This window comes from Pelodiscus sinensis, chromosome 14 (assembly GCF_049634645.1).
Source record: "Pelodiscus sinensis isolate JC-2024 chromosome 14, ASM4963464v1, whole genome shotgun sequence".
In the NCBI taxonomy this organism is placed as follows: Eukaryota; Metazoa; Chordata; order Testudines; family Trionychidae; genus Pelodiscus; species Pelodiscus sinensis.
Genome location: NC_134724.1, coordinates 1,369,256 through 1,385,634, shown reverse-complemented (window position 1 = coordinate 1,385,634; position 16,379 = coordinate 1,369,256). Strand labels below are relative to the sequence as shown.

The following is a 16,379-nucleotide window of genomic DNA, read 5'->3' as shown; positions in this document are numbered from 1 at the left end:
TGGGCTTTGGCTGGTTTCCAACTGTCTCTTACTGTAGCATCAACTCACTTGGAGAAAATGTACATTCCCATCCAAAGCTCCAATCCAAAAAGCACATATGTCACTTTTCCCCCAGTCGCCCTAAGTACAAAATGACTTTCATGAATGACAAATTCCTGGCGGAGGACAGAGCAAGTTGATGATGCCGTGCTGGTAACAGAAATACTCTGAGTCCTTTCAAAATGTGTCAGTATCAAGACAACATACCCAAAAGAGTCATACTAATGAAACAGATGCTAACGTCTTCCTTCATTCCAGACAACTCCTCCCAGCCCGCTCCTGTGTTCTTTGTATACATGCCCACCCAGGTCAGAGCAGGGAAAATTTTGCCCTAAACTAAGGTTGTGTCTTGCAATGGCCATTTTTTGGACTAGCTTCAGCGCATTGGCTGGAGATCATGAACTGTGCCACGTGCAGGGGCGACCCGTGAGGCTAGGCAAACTAGGCAGTTGCCTAGGGCGCCGCTGGCCCAGGCGCCCGATGATGTCACTGCCATGCAGGCAGGGGCGCCGATCGCGCCTTCTGCCTTGGGCACCAGCTGCTGCAGCCAGCCTCGGGCCAATCCTGGCCACGTGAGCAGTGGGAAAAGCTCATTAGCTTGGCTACACCCTGGCCTTCCCTACAGCTCAGCACGGACTCAGCACCACGCCTGGAAGCTGGCGGTGGCAAGGTCCAGGTGTGCCACCCCCGCTGGCTCCAAGCACGTCTACACGGCAGAAGTGTTAAAAACCCAGGGGCTGTCAAACTCGTACTCCTACCTTCACAACCGGCGGCACTAGGCCTCACGTAGACAAGACCAGGTAACGCACTTGGAAGGACCCAGGGATTAAAACCCAGGTCCACATAGCATGGGGTGCCTGGTAGTGCCACAATGCCACTGGGAGGCCATGGAGAGCCACATCTCCCCTGGCCCCAAGCTGCTGCGGTGAGGGGGCTGGGGGTGTCCTCTCTGCCTGGGCTAGTCTCCATCCTGAATCCTCCTCCCCAGCCCCACCCCAGAGCAACGACTGAAGTGAAGAAAAACAAAACGTATTTGAGTTAAGTACCCGAGCAATGCCGGGTTAATCTAGAAATATTCTAAAATAATGTGATCTTGCAACGCAGACGAGTCACTGGGAGCGGGTCTGGAGACGGCCCCAAACACATTTCAAAGAGGCCAAATGCCTATCAGGCACTTGACTCACCCCACTTTTTTTAAATTAGTGCAGCACTTATTTTTTTTTAGTCACCTGTGCTACCCCGGAAGATTTACGGCCGATAACAAACCGGGCCAGTTGGCTGGCAAGTCCGAGAACCCCCCCTTGCAGAACAGACGTTGGCTCAACATGAATAAAAACACAACTGCCCAGGGAGGGCGGCCCGAGAACGCCTCCCCTTTCTGGAGATAACGTTTTTCAGCTCCTTTATCAGAGCAACTGGACTGTTTTTTTCTCTCGCGCGTGCGGTTCTCGCTGTAATCTGCCTTGAATATTTGATGTGGCCTCCCTGGTGAGCGCGAGCAGTGGGCGCTGAAGGAAGAGCGCTCGCAGAAGAAGAAGTGGTAATGAGCACCCTGGAGTACCCTCTCGGTTTCACAACCGCCTGTGTTTAAAAATGAGCAGAAATTGGGCAAGCGGGTTGTCATGTGGGAACCGAGAAATCTCTCGCTCTCAGCAGCCCGCCGCATTCCAGGGGCCCGACGCAGGCGAGCAACACTTGTTTATTCCAATTGAAGTTGACACCCCAAGTAGTCTAGACCAACCCGAGGAGCTCCTGTGTGTTCTGCTTTATTTCCAGCTCCGATTAACAGCATCTCTTTAATTCCTAATAGCCCAGGCTGGGATTTGCAGACAATGTTCAAACAACGCTGCGGGCTGCGCTTTGGCCACTCTCTGCTTTCGTATTCCCCCGGCAGGCCCTAGCATTTTGCACAGAGTTAAGAGTTCTACAACCAAATTACACAGAGCAGACTTGCAGGGTGCTGTGCATCGCACGCACGTCTTACTCCTGTCCCGGCCTCTGAATTTCCTCCAGCAGACACCAGCCCTCTTTTTCCACAGGCCAAAACTTCCCTTTCATTTCCACCAGCCCCCTCCTGTGCAAATCTGCCCTCATCTGCTCTGCATTTATGTGCCTCAGTGTCAAAAAACACATGGCAAAAATTCTGCCTGGGTTGCAGTGAGCGTGGTGTGACTGTGTGCAACTCAGGCTGGCAGGGCTGCCCTCTAGCAGCTGGTCCATAGACGATAACCGTTCTCTGGGGTTGTCAGTCAAGGGAGTTACTCTTTTAGCTCAAGGTTTGTCCCAGGTTCTAATCCTACAGATGGCTTAAGCAGAAATGCCTTAAGTGCTCAGACCCTGTTCAATATTGCCAGCGGACCCTGTTCTAGTGATAGGATTGCAGGCAGGAGAGTTTGCCAGAACTGTTTGTTGCAATGGCAGTATTGTGACATGCCAATTCTGAACTCCCCATTCAAGTCAGCAGAATGAAGCTGATCAAACCAGGGAAGCAGACGCAGAGGCAGGTGATCAACATGCCCACTAATTGCATGAATTTCAGATATCAAACAACAGCAGTGAAGATACAGAGCCGCCGATAAAGAATGAGGCACAGAAATAACAAAAACCACGAAGAAACAAACCACCGCCTGTATATGGACAGTCCACATAGGGAAACGGAAGGCAAGTCTCTGACTCTTACTATCCTATGCTAATTACCTGCCCAGGTCTACTCCACTAACCCAGCACACAAAAATCAGTGTCTCCCCTAGATATAAAAGACACGGATTTATTTGGAGCCAACCGGTAGGCTGCATGAAGGACAGGGCTCCCTCAGCACTGGGCCAGGACAACGCTAACTAGTGGAGTTGGAGGTACATGGTGTATTTAGCAAGTTTTAAAGGGGATTAAACGTGTGTATAATTAGCGGCAGCTTCTGGCATTACCCCAGCTTTGCAGCAACACAATTGTAAGGGTAATCGATCTTCATGCTTCAGGGCATAAGCTGATCACGAGGTAGGACAGGAAGATTCACCTCCCCAAGACACAACACTGCATAAATCAGACACATCGCGGGCATGAGGGTTGTGCCCTCTGAAATATCCAGGCCACGGCAGGGCAGGGGATACCTGACTGGATGGCTCGTTGTTCGGTGCCATTAGGACAATTCTAGTGTCCGCGCCTGCCAGGAGAGGGCTGCAGTACAATACATCTTCAGAGCCCAAGCCTGGTCACGTTATCCACGGAAGGGAGCTACGTGTGGAACCGCACTACGGCTTCTTTCCAGGCCTGTCGTCATGGTAGCTACCCAGCCAGGCCACGGCCAGTCACACACACGATGTTTCCCCGCAGGAGGAAATGGAGCCCGATCTGCGTCCGTTGAACCATTGACGTCGCCAGGACTATTCAGGCACTGCCCTGGGTGTCACTCCAGGCACCTTCCCAGAACAGTTCACCTCACAAAACGGCCAAAACAGGCCTGCAGCCTGTCACGGCTCCTCCAGGCGTAACAGCCATGACAGCGCCCGGCACAAACCCATACTGGAGGGAGCAGCAGCTCGTCTGCCCTTCAACGGCCTCTCGGGACCCAGTGGCCCCCAAACCGCCATATTGTCGGCTCTCTCTCAGGGACAGCTGGTTAACGTCAACCCCTGTCAGTGACGGGGGCTGGTAACCACAGCCTCCCCTAGCACAAGGACATGACAGCGAGGCTGGCTCAGCACAAGCAGGCAAATGAGGTCCCAGGTGTTTGGGGAACCCCTCGGCAGCTACAGCACCCCACGGCGTGACTCCCTCCCTTTTAGCCCCCTTCTGGGAACAGGCATAGCAAACAGCGTCAAATTTGGCCCGGTGACTTTGTAACATGGAGGTGGGGAAACTTAGGCCTGGGGGCGGGACATGGCCCCCAGCTTCCCTGGATCCAGCCCCCAAGGCTTGGGGCTCCCCCTCACAGCGCTGGGGAGCCAGTACGAGCGCTCCGGGCTCCCCACTGTCCCCCCGCAGGGCTGGAGCACACAAAATCTACCAGCCTAGGCTTGGGCGTGCAAGGGGAACGTGAGGAGGGCCCCTCCTCAGTCACGGCAGTGAGCCGGGTTTCCCAGTCAGCGGGAGGGGATTTTGTGCTATTCACTTGTGTGCGTGTCCCGACTGATTTTTCTGTGGGTCAGTGGCTCCCGACCCAGAACAGGTTCCCTCCCACCCCTGCTGTAGCACTGACGCTTGGCTCTCATGCCACCAGACATCTGCCGCCCTTTTCCGTGCGCACAGAGTGCCCTCTGCTGGCCGCCCGTCATGGCTGCTGCTCCAAGTCAACCCCCGTGCCAGGGCCACGGCCAGAGGTCCCAGGGAAGGGGGCGGATGCATGGCAGCGCCCCTTTTAGTGGCTGCGATTGGTGTCTGAGTGCGGCCAGCCCTGCCCTGGGTGGGGAGGGTGAATACAACGGCTCCGAAGAGGGCTTGGGAGACTCTCCGTGCTTCTCTGGCAGCGAGAGGGGCCCTGTTGTGTGTCACTCCAGAGACACGCGGGGCAGAGGGCAGGTCTGACTCGGTGCCCGGCCGGGGAAGGCCTGTCCCCGCGTTCCCGGCGCTGCCAAACGGGGCTAACTCTGAGCAGCCCCGGACAGAGGGGAGGGCTCCTCACTCAGCAGAACACACTTCGAACACGTCAGAACAGATCCCCCCGACCTGCTCCCACTGGGCACCACGTGGCCGGCACCATGTGGCCCTAACGCCAGGACAAGCCACGGTGGCGCCGATCAGCCTGGCACAAGGGGATGCTCCAGGGGCACAGACCCAGTGCAGCAGCTCCTCCGCCGCGCCACCCGGCAATGATGCAGGGGCCCGGCCGGAGCAAAGCCGGCCTGGCTAGGGCTTCCCTTCGCCCGAGGGGTCCCCACGTAAGCACATGGCTCTAGCTTACCTCACCGGACCGGCCCAGCACGTGGCCAAGCCAGCCCCAGGGGAGTTCCCAGGCGGACGTACCCAGAGCCTTCCCCACCCTGCGGGGCACAAGGCATCCCAGGATCATGCCGAACCGGAGTCATCCTCTCATCCGCTGTGGAACAAAGCGGGAACTGTGAGCCGGAGGATCTGGCCTGTCACTCGATGCCCTGGCCCGGGGCTGAGAGACAGTGGAGGAAGAGACACTGCCGGGAGACCTCCAGAGGGCTTTATTCGGGGCCTTCCCGCAGGGTAACACCAGGCTCCAGCCAATACAGCCATCTTGGTTTAGGAATATCAGAGCGGCCAGACTGGGCCAGACCCAAGGTCCATCCAGCCCAGTGCCTGTCTGCCCACCATGGCCAAGGCCAGGTCCCCGGGGCGAGGGAACAGAACAGGGAATCCCCCCATTCCCAGCCCTGACAGACAGCGGCCAGGGACACCCTCCCTGCCCACTGAGGCGGGTTTCCTGCATTTAGATGGAACAAGGATGCGAGCGCAAGAGCCGCTCACCCGGGGAGCCCAGCTCAAAGGCGACTGTTGCTTTGACCCATGGAACGCCCCCTCTGCCCCACAGCCAGAGCCGGAGCCTCGCCTGCACCGGGGGCTCTGGAAGGGGGAGGGGCTCCCCACGAGCACACAAGTGCACCAGGAGACTAAGTGAAGGGCTCCATGCCCCTGTCCATCGTTCATGGTCGGCTGTATTAACTGCACAGGGACCTTGTCTGGGCGCTTGGCCTCTGCCCGCCTGTGCCGGGAGCAGGCAGCCCAGGCTGGGCGTGGCCCCGAGGGAGCTGAGGGGGGGCTCTTGTCTTTCACGGAGGAGCAGCTGTTTGGCCACTGCCGTACTGCGCGTAGGCCAAGTGCATTGTGCCCCGTCCCTGAGACTCTAGAGAAACATTCCCCCGCCAGGACCTGGCACTGCCCAAGGAGAGCAGACAGGACCTGGGCTTCACGGGGCTTTGGTCTGACCCAACCTGGCCGTTCTTACCAATCTTATAATCTTACCCACCCCCGCTCCTCCGGGCTGCCTTGCGCCACTTCACAGCCCGCCGCATGTCAGCCCTGCTGTCTCCTCCCCCGCCATGCGACCCAGGCACCTGCAGAGAGAACCCGAGAGAAGGAGGCACCAGCGGCCGGGCATCTGGAAGGAGCAATTTTCGGGAAAGTCCTGCTTGACAGCAACTGCCCGGGGATGGCGCATGCTCAGGCAGTAGAGGACATGGGGGGCTCACAGGGGCACAGAGGGACTGCTCAGGAGCTAGCTGACACTGATCTGGGAGGACAGACACGGTTCCCGAGGACCGGAGAAGGGTAAGCAAGTGTCTAGCTTTACACAGAGGAACAAAGAGACCCAGGAACGTACAGACCTGTCAGCCTCACATCAGTGCCTGGAAAAATACTGGAACCAATTACTAAGCAATCAGCACCTAGAGAATAATAGGGCTGTAAGGAATAGCCAACAAGGAGTGTCAAGAGACCAAGCCAAGCCAACTTCATCCTCTCTGACAGGGTCACTGGCCGAGTCGCCGGGAGGGAAGTCTGCAGACATAATCTAGCTTGACTTTGGTGAGGCTTTCACCAGTCTCAGAATAGTTTCGTTAGCCAGCTAGGAAAGCGTGATCTAGATGAAATCACTACAAGTAGGTGCACAGCAAAAGTAGTTGCCAATGGTGGGGCTGCCGGGGGGGGGGGGGGGGGGGGGACACACTGCAGAGGTCGGTCCTGGGTGCAGTGCCACTCCATATGGACACAGAGGAGAGCGGGAGAGATCGCTTGCACAATTTGTCGATGACACGGGCGGAGGTTGCAAGCTCTTTGGCGGACGGGGGAAGAATTCAACAAGACCTCGAGAAAATGAAAGAACTGGTTGCAGGTTGGACAGGCACCTGTCAGGGACGGTCTAGACGGTGCTTGGTCCTGCCCTGAGAGACTTGATGCCTCTCCAAGTCCCTGCCAGTGCTAGTGTTCTAGGATTCTCTGGTCTGCAATCAACAAGAGGTAGGTGGGAGGACAGCTGGAGAGAACATGGTGGGGAGGGGTGAGAGCGGATCACCAACTGAATAGAGTTGGTGCAGCTGTAAAGAGACTACCATTGTTATTAAAGGGAGCAGCATCTGGAAAACACAGCAGGTAGCTGTGCTTCTCTGCCTGGCACGGGCCTGTCCTCAGAGGCAGCCCCTGCCTCGTCCTGGGTCCACATCTGAGGATGTGGAAAAGCTGAACAGAGGCCCGAGGAGAGCAGTTAAAATAATGAAAGGGCTAGAAAACCAGAGCTCCGAGGAACTGCGAATCAAGTGAGCACGTTTAGACGGAGGGGTGACAAGCATAAGAATGGCCAGACTAGGTCAGACTGAAGGTCCATCCAGCCCAATGTCCTGCCTGCCCATAGGAGCCAATGCCAGGTGCCCCAGAGGGTGTGACCAGAATTGGGAATCATCACATGATCCCTCCCCCTGCCACCCATTCCCAGCCCCAGACAAACAGAGGCCAGAGACACCATCCCTACCCATCCTGGCTAATAGCCATCGATGGACCTAGCCACCATGAATCTATCTAGCTCATTTTTGAATGCTGCTCAAGTCCTGGTCTTCACAACATCCTCTGGCAAGGAGTTCCACAGGTTTATTGTGCGCTGCATGAAGAAATTCCTTTTGTTTGTTCTAAATCTTCTACCTCTTCATTTCATTTGGTGACCCCTAAGACTGCACACATGTGGCAGGCTGTTATTACAAAGGTGGAGGTCAATTGTTCTCTTTGCCCATGGAAGGAAAGCCAGATGCAAGGGAGATTTGGGTGGGAGATTAAGAAGTTTATTGTAGCTGTCAGGGGAGCCAAGCTTTGGAATAGGATTCCACAGGAAGTTGTGGATTCCCCCTTGCCAAACTGGCTGACACGGGGGGGCAATGGCGACAACTGCCCCCGGGCCCAGCAATTCGAAGGGGGGCGGGGGGCTCCTGGCCCTTTAAATAGCCACTGGAGCCCCACGCAGCATGCTCCAGGCAGCACAGAGCTGGGGAGGGGGCAATGCTGCAGTCCAGGCCAGCAGCCGGTGGTGTGATTAGCAGGGGAGGGGGAAGCAGAGCAACACAGCCCCAGCTCACACTGCTCCCTGGCCACGTCACTCGGGGGAGGGGCAGGACCTCCCCCACACTCACCGGTAGGAAGCGGAGTGACGCGGCCGGAGGAGCAGCGCCGTCTGGGGCCGCATCACTTCTCTTCCCCTGCCAGTGAGTGCCGGGACGCAGGGCTCCACTAATCTCCCTGGCCGGTCCCCTTGGTGGAGGAGGTGGCTGGGGCAGAAGTGGGTTGTCCCGGCCCTTCCTCAGTCTGGGGGGGGGGTGGTATGTGGCCCCCCAGGTTCTCCCTCACCGGTCTCCCTGCAGGGAGAGCAAAAGGCACAGAAGCTGGCTTCAAACTGACACCTCCCAGGCAATTTCAAGTCCCTGCTACAAACCAGACACACGACTGCTTGTTGGTGAAACTCTTGTGGGGGGTTTTGGAACACAACAAAACATTTTTTTTCTAACCTCATTCTTGGAAATGGCTGGGCCATTTCAGCTGAAACTTCCCCAAAACGAGGTTTCACCGGGCCTAGGACATTTCAACACAATTTAGCTTGGGGAAAGGACTCTGCAACGGAAAACAAAGTTTTGTAACGGGAAGTGTTGGGTAGGTGACACCACCTGCACGGACAATAATTCTACAAATACGTTCGGTCTACGCCTTCCTGGATTGGTGCGTGCCGCCAGCTAGTGCCGAGTTTCACAGGCATCTGTAGACAGACCGTTGACCAAAGCAGACTAAAAGGAGAGCCTGATTTTTCCATTGACGTGACTGCCCTCTGTAACGGACGCAGTGTCCATAGCACTGTAGGCTCAGTCGCTTCTCCCTTCAGAGGTTTCTGAAGCATTTTGGAAGTTGCTTTGTTTATTTCCCCTTTTCCAAGGGCACAAACCGAACTTCTACGTGTCGCCGACTTGGCCAGCTCCCCCAGAAATGCGATGGCCAATTGAGGTTTCAAGCAGGCTGACAAGTGGCAATTGCTCAGGCATTTCCTGTGGCACCATTAAAATCCCAGCCACCACGCTGGGTTGCCTCCGAGGCCAGCACTGTCTATACATGCTTAGCTGCTCTGCTAAATCAACGACTGACTCAGTTCCCCCACATGCCCCCTCGCCTCCTTAAGCCTGTCTAGTGAAATGCAAGTGGCTCGGGGCCGGGACTCACTCTCACAGAGGGTCTGCCCAGCACTTGCTTCACACAACAGGCTTTCCCGTTCAGTTGAGGTCTCCACATGGGCGGCCGGTAATGCAGGCAAGGGAAGGCATTGCCTTCCCAAAACTGCCTACACACTCGGGCCACCAGGGAGGGCGGGGGCTGCAGCATGACCACCCCGACCCTGCAGGTGGCGAGGAAGGATCAGGCTGAGGATGGGTGGGGCTTGACTCCAGAGGCGGAGCTGCAGTTGGAAGGGGCGGGGCTAGGACTTGCCTTCTACAGCTGGGCCTTCACCCACTGTCCATTGGTCTCAAGGTGCTACCGTCTAAACATTTGTTTTTAAAGACTCCAAAGTGGTCACTGAGATCCTCAACCAAGCTCAGCTGGAAGGGACATTAAACCTCCTGCTGCAGCATTAGAAACCAAACTCGAACGGTCAGAGATTAGAAGGGGATCAACGTAGGGGGCAGATTATCCTACCCCCGTGTGGCTCTCACCTTCTTTTGAAGCATCTGGTGCTGGGCATTGTGGGAGAGAGGAACATCAGGGCAGAAAGGAATCGAGGGGTCAGAGTGGACCACAAGCTAAAGATGAGTCAACAGTGGGACACTGTTGCATGAAAAGCAAACCTGATCCGGGGCTGCGTTCACAGCAGTGTTGTGAGCCAGACACGAAGAGTCTTTCTTCCACTCTGCTCTGATTAGGCCTCAGTTGGAGTCATGTGTCCTGTTCTGGGCACCACGTTTCAAGAAAGATGCAGAAAAATTGGAGAAGGTCCAGAGACGAGCAACAAGAATGATCAAGTATCAGAGGGGTCGCCGTGTTAGTCTGGATCTGCAAAAGCGGCGAGGAGTCCTGTGGCACCTTGTAGACTAACAGACGTATTGGAGCATAAGCTTTCGTGGGCAAAGACCCACTTCATCAGATGCATGTGACGTCTTTGCCAGTGGGTCTTTGCCCACGAGAGCTTCTGCTCCAATACGTCTCAGTCTATAAGGTGCCCCAGGACTCCTCGCCGCTTTTGAAGAATGATCAAAAGTCTAGAACAGGGGTGGGCAAACTACGGCACACGCCCCATCAGTGGCTCAACCCCAACCCTCCTCCCCACGCAGCAGGGAGCCCCGTGGCCGGTGCCCGGCCACAGCACCAGCTCCAGGGGGAGGCTGCTGACTGGGCTGTGTGAGCAGCCAAAGCTCTCCCCCTTCTCCCCCCACTCAGCTCCACTGCGGCAGTGAGCCACGGGGGGTGGGGGGGAGAGCATGTGGGGGCTCAACCAGGCAAGCTCCTCCAGCGACCAGGGCCAGGCCCACATGGCAGAGCGGGGCTGCCCCAGGAGTCGCAGCTAGAGCTGAGCCGTGGTGAGACTGTCCCTGCTGGGGCAGCCTCACCGTGGGCCGTTTCCTGCTCCGTGGCAGGGAGGCATGCGCACTGCTCCTCCCCTCCCACAGAACAAGGCGAAGCGGAGCCCAAGGCAGGGGACCGAGTGGGGCACATGGAAGAGTCTCTCCCTCTCCCTCTCCCTCCCCCCAGGAGAGCAGCCCAGCCCAGGCCAGGAGGGGGAAATCAGGGCACACCACTCCGGAGAGGTTGCCGACTCCTGGTCCAGAAGACATGAGTAGGAGGGAAGGCTGAACGAACGGGGCTTGTTTAGTTTGGAAGACAGAAGACTGAGAGGGGCCATGGCAGCAGCTTTCTAATACCTGAAACGCCGGTACAAGGAGGGACGCAAATTCTTCTCAAACTCTGGGGAGTCGTTATTTTGAAACGACAGCACCAGAGCGTCCACACGGCTGCTCTTTCGAAATAACGACTTCAAAGTTGCGTTATCCCCCAAGAAAAGCAGGACAACCCATTTCAAAATAAGCAGCCTTCAAAATAAGGGGTATGGTTGGGTGGCTGCGCTGCTTATAAATTCGCCCTAAGGGGCTGTGGCGTAGTGGGGGGGGGCTGTCTGCTCTGAGACCCGGGGTCCCCCTGCGCTGGGATTGGAGATTCTCACTGACTCTCCCAAATGTGGATTAACCCAGACACCCAGGCTCAGCCTCCCAGGGAGAGACAAAGGGAGGAGGGCGGAGACCAGGGCCTGGCGGGGGGCAGGGCTGGAAGAGAGTTTTAGTATCTGTCTGGAATCATGGAGGAAGCAGCCTAGGCAACGGGCTGAGATTTAGGGGCCCAGTCTCCCCCATCTCAAGGGGGGCTGAAGCATCCTAGACCCGGCCCTGTATCCAGATGACATCTGTGCTGGGCTGTATCCTGGAGAAGCAATAAACTCCCTCTACTCTACTGGCTGGTGGAGTCTGTTCATGCCACTACGGGGGTGCAGGAGTCGGGGGAACCCCGACGCGCCATCACGGGGAGGTTCTTTCAAAACAATGCCCTAGTGTAGACCAGGGTCAGTGGCCAGGGAGGCCATTTTCACTGATGAGAAACCGTAGCAGCATCCTCCTTGCATGACAGCTCCTCAGCAAGACAACGCCCCCATGCGCACGGTGCCGGTTTGGAAATGGCGCCCCGGGGAGAGAGGCGGGTGCTGCAGAGGTGCATACCCCATTCCTGAACCAGAGCAGATTGATCCAGAGCCATGACGCTCTGAAGGGGTATCACAACCGTGCCTAGGCTAGAGTCACTGTGTCCGGCTGCAAACGTTTGTGTCCCTGTGCACATATTCGGGAGGGTCAAATAATGAAGATGAGGGACACGGATGTGTGAAAATAGCCACGGAGCGCACAGCTCAGACTAGAGTCTCTTCCGTTCACCAGGACAACGTTACCTGCGGGCCGTCAGTATTTGTACAGCCACCGGCTTTGTAAGACCATCAGAGCGGCCAGACTGGGTCCGACCAAAGCTCCATCTAGCCCAGCGTCCTGTCTGCCCACAGTGGCCAGTGCCAGGTGCCCAGAGGGAGGGAACAGAACAGGGAACCATCCAGTGATCCCTCCCCTGTCACCCACTTCCAGACAAAAATTCATGAAAATCTTCTCAATGCTTCACCCCTCTCGCTCTTATCGGCCCACGTGATCATAGATCTGAGCAATGCGCAGTCGTTCATTTTTCACTCGCATGGGGCAGGGAAGATGAATTATCCCTAGGCAACAGACAAGGAACCGAGTCAGAGAGAGATTAAACCACTTCGTCACGTTGACCTAAGAAACCTTGGCACACTTGGCCAGGTTCACTGAAGAACACCAATCTCCTGAAACGTGGATCCGCTTCTTAGTCACATGACCCTTCCTCCTCACTCGCGACCCTGTGCGGAATGCATGATTTGCCATTGGCTAGTCTCCATTCACATTCCAATCATCCAGGCAGGAAACCGAGAACCTACCAGGTGACCCATCAGTCTAAAGCAAGGGAGTATCCCCCAGCTGGAATGATGGGGAGAAGAGTTTTGAAAATATATTCTTCATCCGCAAATCTGGTCAGGTGCGGGTACAATAGACCGGCCAGTCATCAATAGCCTCATCCTTTGAGCTCAGTAAGTACTATCTGAGCGGTTCACACCAAGACGATTCGCAGCTAGTGTTACCGACATAACGTGCATCTATTTGTTATTGCTAAGCACACCAAGGCTTCTGATCATGAGCACTGAGCATAAGATCTTCAGAGAGGAGAGATTTTTCTCTCTCTCGGGCACAATTGAGTTCTTGCCTTGTTATATTTTAAGCCTGCAAAAATCAGGCAGGTGCTTCTGTTTCTATCAAAGATCCATGTGATGTCTCATCCATTTGTACAAATGACTTGTTGATCGAAGTCGACAGTCGACTGTATCTGCCCACTTAGGAATGAATGGCTCCGATACGCTGTAAAATAATCCTTACAATCCCTTCAGGACACCTCTGTTAAGGCCGTTATCTCTGAAATCACAGACCCTGATCTATGCAGCTGAAGGATTTCTCTTTAATCCTCACACACTTCAGATATCTAGCACCGTTCAGGGCTCGGCTCATGTACTTCACTTGCTTCCATGCATGTGCGTCAGCGCTAAGATCTGTGGCATTAGAGGAACATGCTCACATCCTGCAATCGATGACACGTTACAGACTGGTTGCTTGGCAAAAATAGGCTCGTTTCAAAACCTGGACTAGCCAAATAATAACCTTGCAGTGAAAGACTTCCCTTAGAGCTAACTTTGGGAACATTCGGGGTGGGATAGGATGGGTGTGGGGGGGAGAAACCAGTAGTTATCTACACTCATCGTAGTCACTGGAAAGATCATAAGATTGACTGTACAGGGTCAGACCAGAGATCTATCCAGCCAAGTGTCCTGTCGACCAACAGTGGCCAGTGCCAGATGCCCCAGAGGGAGTGAACAGAACAGGGACTCATCAAGCGATCCCTCCCCATTTCCAGCTTCTGACAGAGGCGAGGGACAACATTCCTATCCATCCTGGCTAATAAGCATTGATGGATCAATCCTCCAGGAACTTGTCAGGTTCTTTTTTGAACCCCTGTTAAAGTCCTGGCCTTTACAACATCCTCCAGCAAGGAGTTCCATAGGTTGACTGAGCACTGTGTGGAAAAAAAACCTTCCTTGTGTTTGTTGTAAACCTGCTACCCATTAATTTCATTTGGTGACCCCTAGTTCTTGTGTTACAAGGAACAATAACTTTTTCTTATTCACTTTCTCCACACCTGTCCTGATTTTATAGACCTCTATCCTATCCCCGCTCAGTCTCCTCTCTTCTCAGCTGAAAAGTCCCAGTCTTTTTAATCTCTCTTCGTACGGGACGTGTTCCAAACCCCCATTTACTTTGTCGGGCTTTGGATCAGGTCCTTTGTGATCACTACCCGGGGAACAGCACATTCTATGAAGTGTTCTTGCTTCTTGTCAGCCCATGCACAACTGCCAAACCTACTGTAACGGCCCTCCCATACCCAGGCCTTTAAAATCAGCTGGGTGTCTTTAAAACCACCCACCTGCTTCCTCAACACTCAAGCGCCTTCTTTGCCTAGACAGGGAGGATTTTCCCAGATGTAGCAGCCATCCAGTCAAGCCCCAAACTGCAAAGCCACAACTGGGAAATCAATACACACTCCGCTTTAGTCCATTAATAAAAAAGGCGGCTGGAAGGGGCAGAGACGTTGCAGCTTCACAGCAAGACAACATCTCCCCTGGGCGGGGGAGCAGAAGGGGGGAGGGGCAAACGCCCCGAGGAGGTAACTCATCCTCGTGCTGATGCCAAATTTAAAACAAGTTACATTTCCCCACTCCAGCCTCAGTGGCCAGGAATCTCCTCTCAGGAGTCCCTCACAGAGGTACGTCAAAGCGCTGGCGATTGTTGGGGTATTTGTGAGGCGACAGCTGCAGTGGAGGAGGTAAAGCACAGAAAGCCCAGGCACGTCCATGGCGAGCAGCCGTTTCTGCAGTTAAATGGAATTGCAAGGAGAGCAATAAACCTTCCTGGGTTGGCACTGGACTCAGCAGTCCTGCATGGATCGTTATCTCTGACAGAGCAGGGAGGGAAAGCAGCAAGAATCGGAGGCCAACACCAGGAATGCAGTCACTTTTCAAATACTTCAGTGAACTTGAAGGAGGCTCATTTGCAACATACTGTAAACCCTTCCCTGGGAGCATGGCATCAGGCCCACGGACCATGGCTGGATCGAGAGTCTTACACCAATGAAACAGACTCAGAGCGGCCACGCCCCTCACACGTACGGTTACAGGAGTAACACTTACCCACACGTGGGTGTCAGCCATGGGGATCAAACCTGGGACCTCTGGAGCCAAGCGCATGAGCTTCCACTGCAGGAGCTAAAGGACGCACCTCTGTTAGCCAGGCGGTAGTAGGCGCATCATGGCCACCACTAGAGCGGGACAGAGAATCCCGCCAAACAAACAGGCTTCCATAAGGGTTCGGTGCACATGTATGGAGCGAATACCTAGAAAAGGTGCCACTGGAGAACACGTGGGCTGCGTGGGCCTAATCAAGTTCCTCGTGCACAGCAAATGGTTCCCTCTGTGCAGCTAAGTCCTGCATCCCCCGCATCACCAGCCCCCCGGCCTGAAAGACCAAGGCAACGCGGGGCAAGTCTGCTAGTAGGAAATAAAGGAAAGGGAGCAGGGTTAAGGCGGGAAGAGAGAAATCAGGAAACTGTTTTGCACCTTTGGAGCCTCCTCTGAGTTTGATCCAGCAAGGCAGCGAGCCCCGCCCCAACCCTGCCGAGCGGGCACACACGGGCGCCCATGGCAGTGCCTGAATGTGGACGCGGGAGGAGATGTGTGGTGCAGCTGCAGGCAGCGTGTCCCCTGGCTCGCAGGAGGGAACAGTCCTGCAGCCCACAGACTGTACCACTTGCACACGTGTGTTGGGGGGGGAGGGGAGAGCGGAGATTGTTGCATTTGACACACAAATATTAACCCGGGCACCTGCTCCCCTTGCTCCTCACTGGTCGATTGGTGGGAACAGGAGGCATGGGTGCCAATTCCGACCCCAAAATGCCATAGCAAAGTGCACGCTGATGGCATCACACTGAATCCTGGGTAATTAGGAAATTTCCATTTCAATTCAGCTACAAATTAAGCTCCAAGTTGTCATCAAAGAAAAGACGAAGCCGAGGATCAAAGTGAGGCGACACTTTGGGAGAGGGAAAGATTAAAGAAAGTAAATTGAACACGATTTTAAAGCGATATTAAAAGGTGCTAATGCAGCTAATGAAGAGAAATGCAGGCGATTCAATTAACATTTCGAGCAAGGAGAGGGGAGCGTTCTGCACCTCCGCACGAACATCAAAGGCTGAGTGGTCGCTTATTAAAAGAGAACATAGAATATTTAAGAGGCAGAATAGATTAAAATAGATTTAGGATAATTATGTCTACATCCATAGTGGCAACAGTTTATCATTATATTCCAAAAACAAATCTAATAATATATGTGCCGCATACTGTGCGCAGCAAGCGGCTTTGAAGTGTTTGGGGAAAGCAGCAATTAAGCTCAAGTCCAGAGGGGCGTGGTAATGGGACTCTCCAAATGACCAGATGAATTATGAACTTTGCCCTCGCTCCGCTCCACCCGCAATGCCGTGAAACGTGGTAATAGCCCAAATTAAAGGGCTCTCCTGCCCGCCCGCACCAGGCACCCAGGCCTCAGCTGCACTGTCCCCAAAGGACAAAACGATGGCCCGACGGGCTGAGAGATCCGAGCGGACGAGCCCATGCTGGGAGCCGGAAGCAGCGCAAGCCCGCAGGACCCTTCCTGTGC

The 16,379-nt window shown here is 54.9% G+C and overlaps 1 long non-coding RNA gene across 2 annotated transcripts in view; it reads right to left on the bottom strand.

Annotated features, from left to right (window-relative positions):
• The window catches only part of LOC142818281 (uncharacterized), a 97,354-nt gene that overhangs the window by 58,075 nt on the left and 22,900 nt on the right, over positions 1–16,379 (bottom strand). The window lies entirely within an intron of this gene.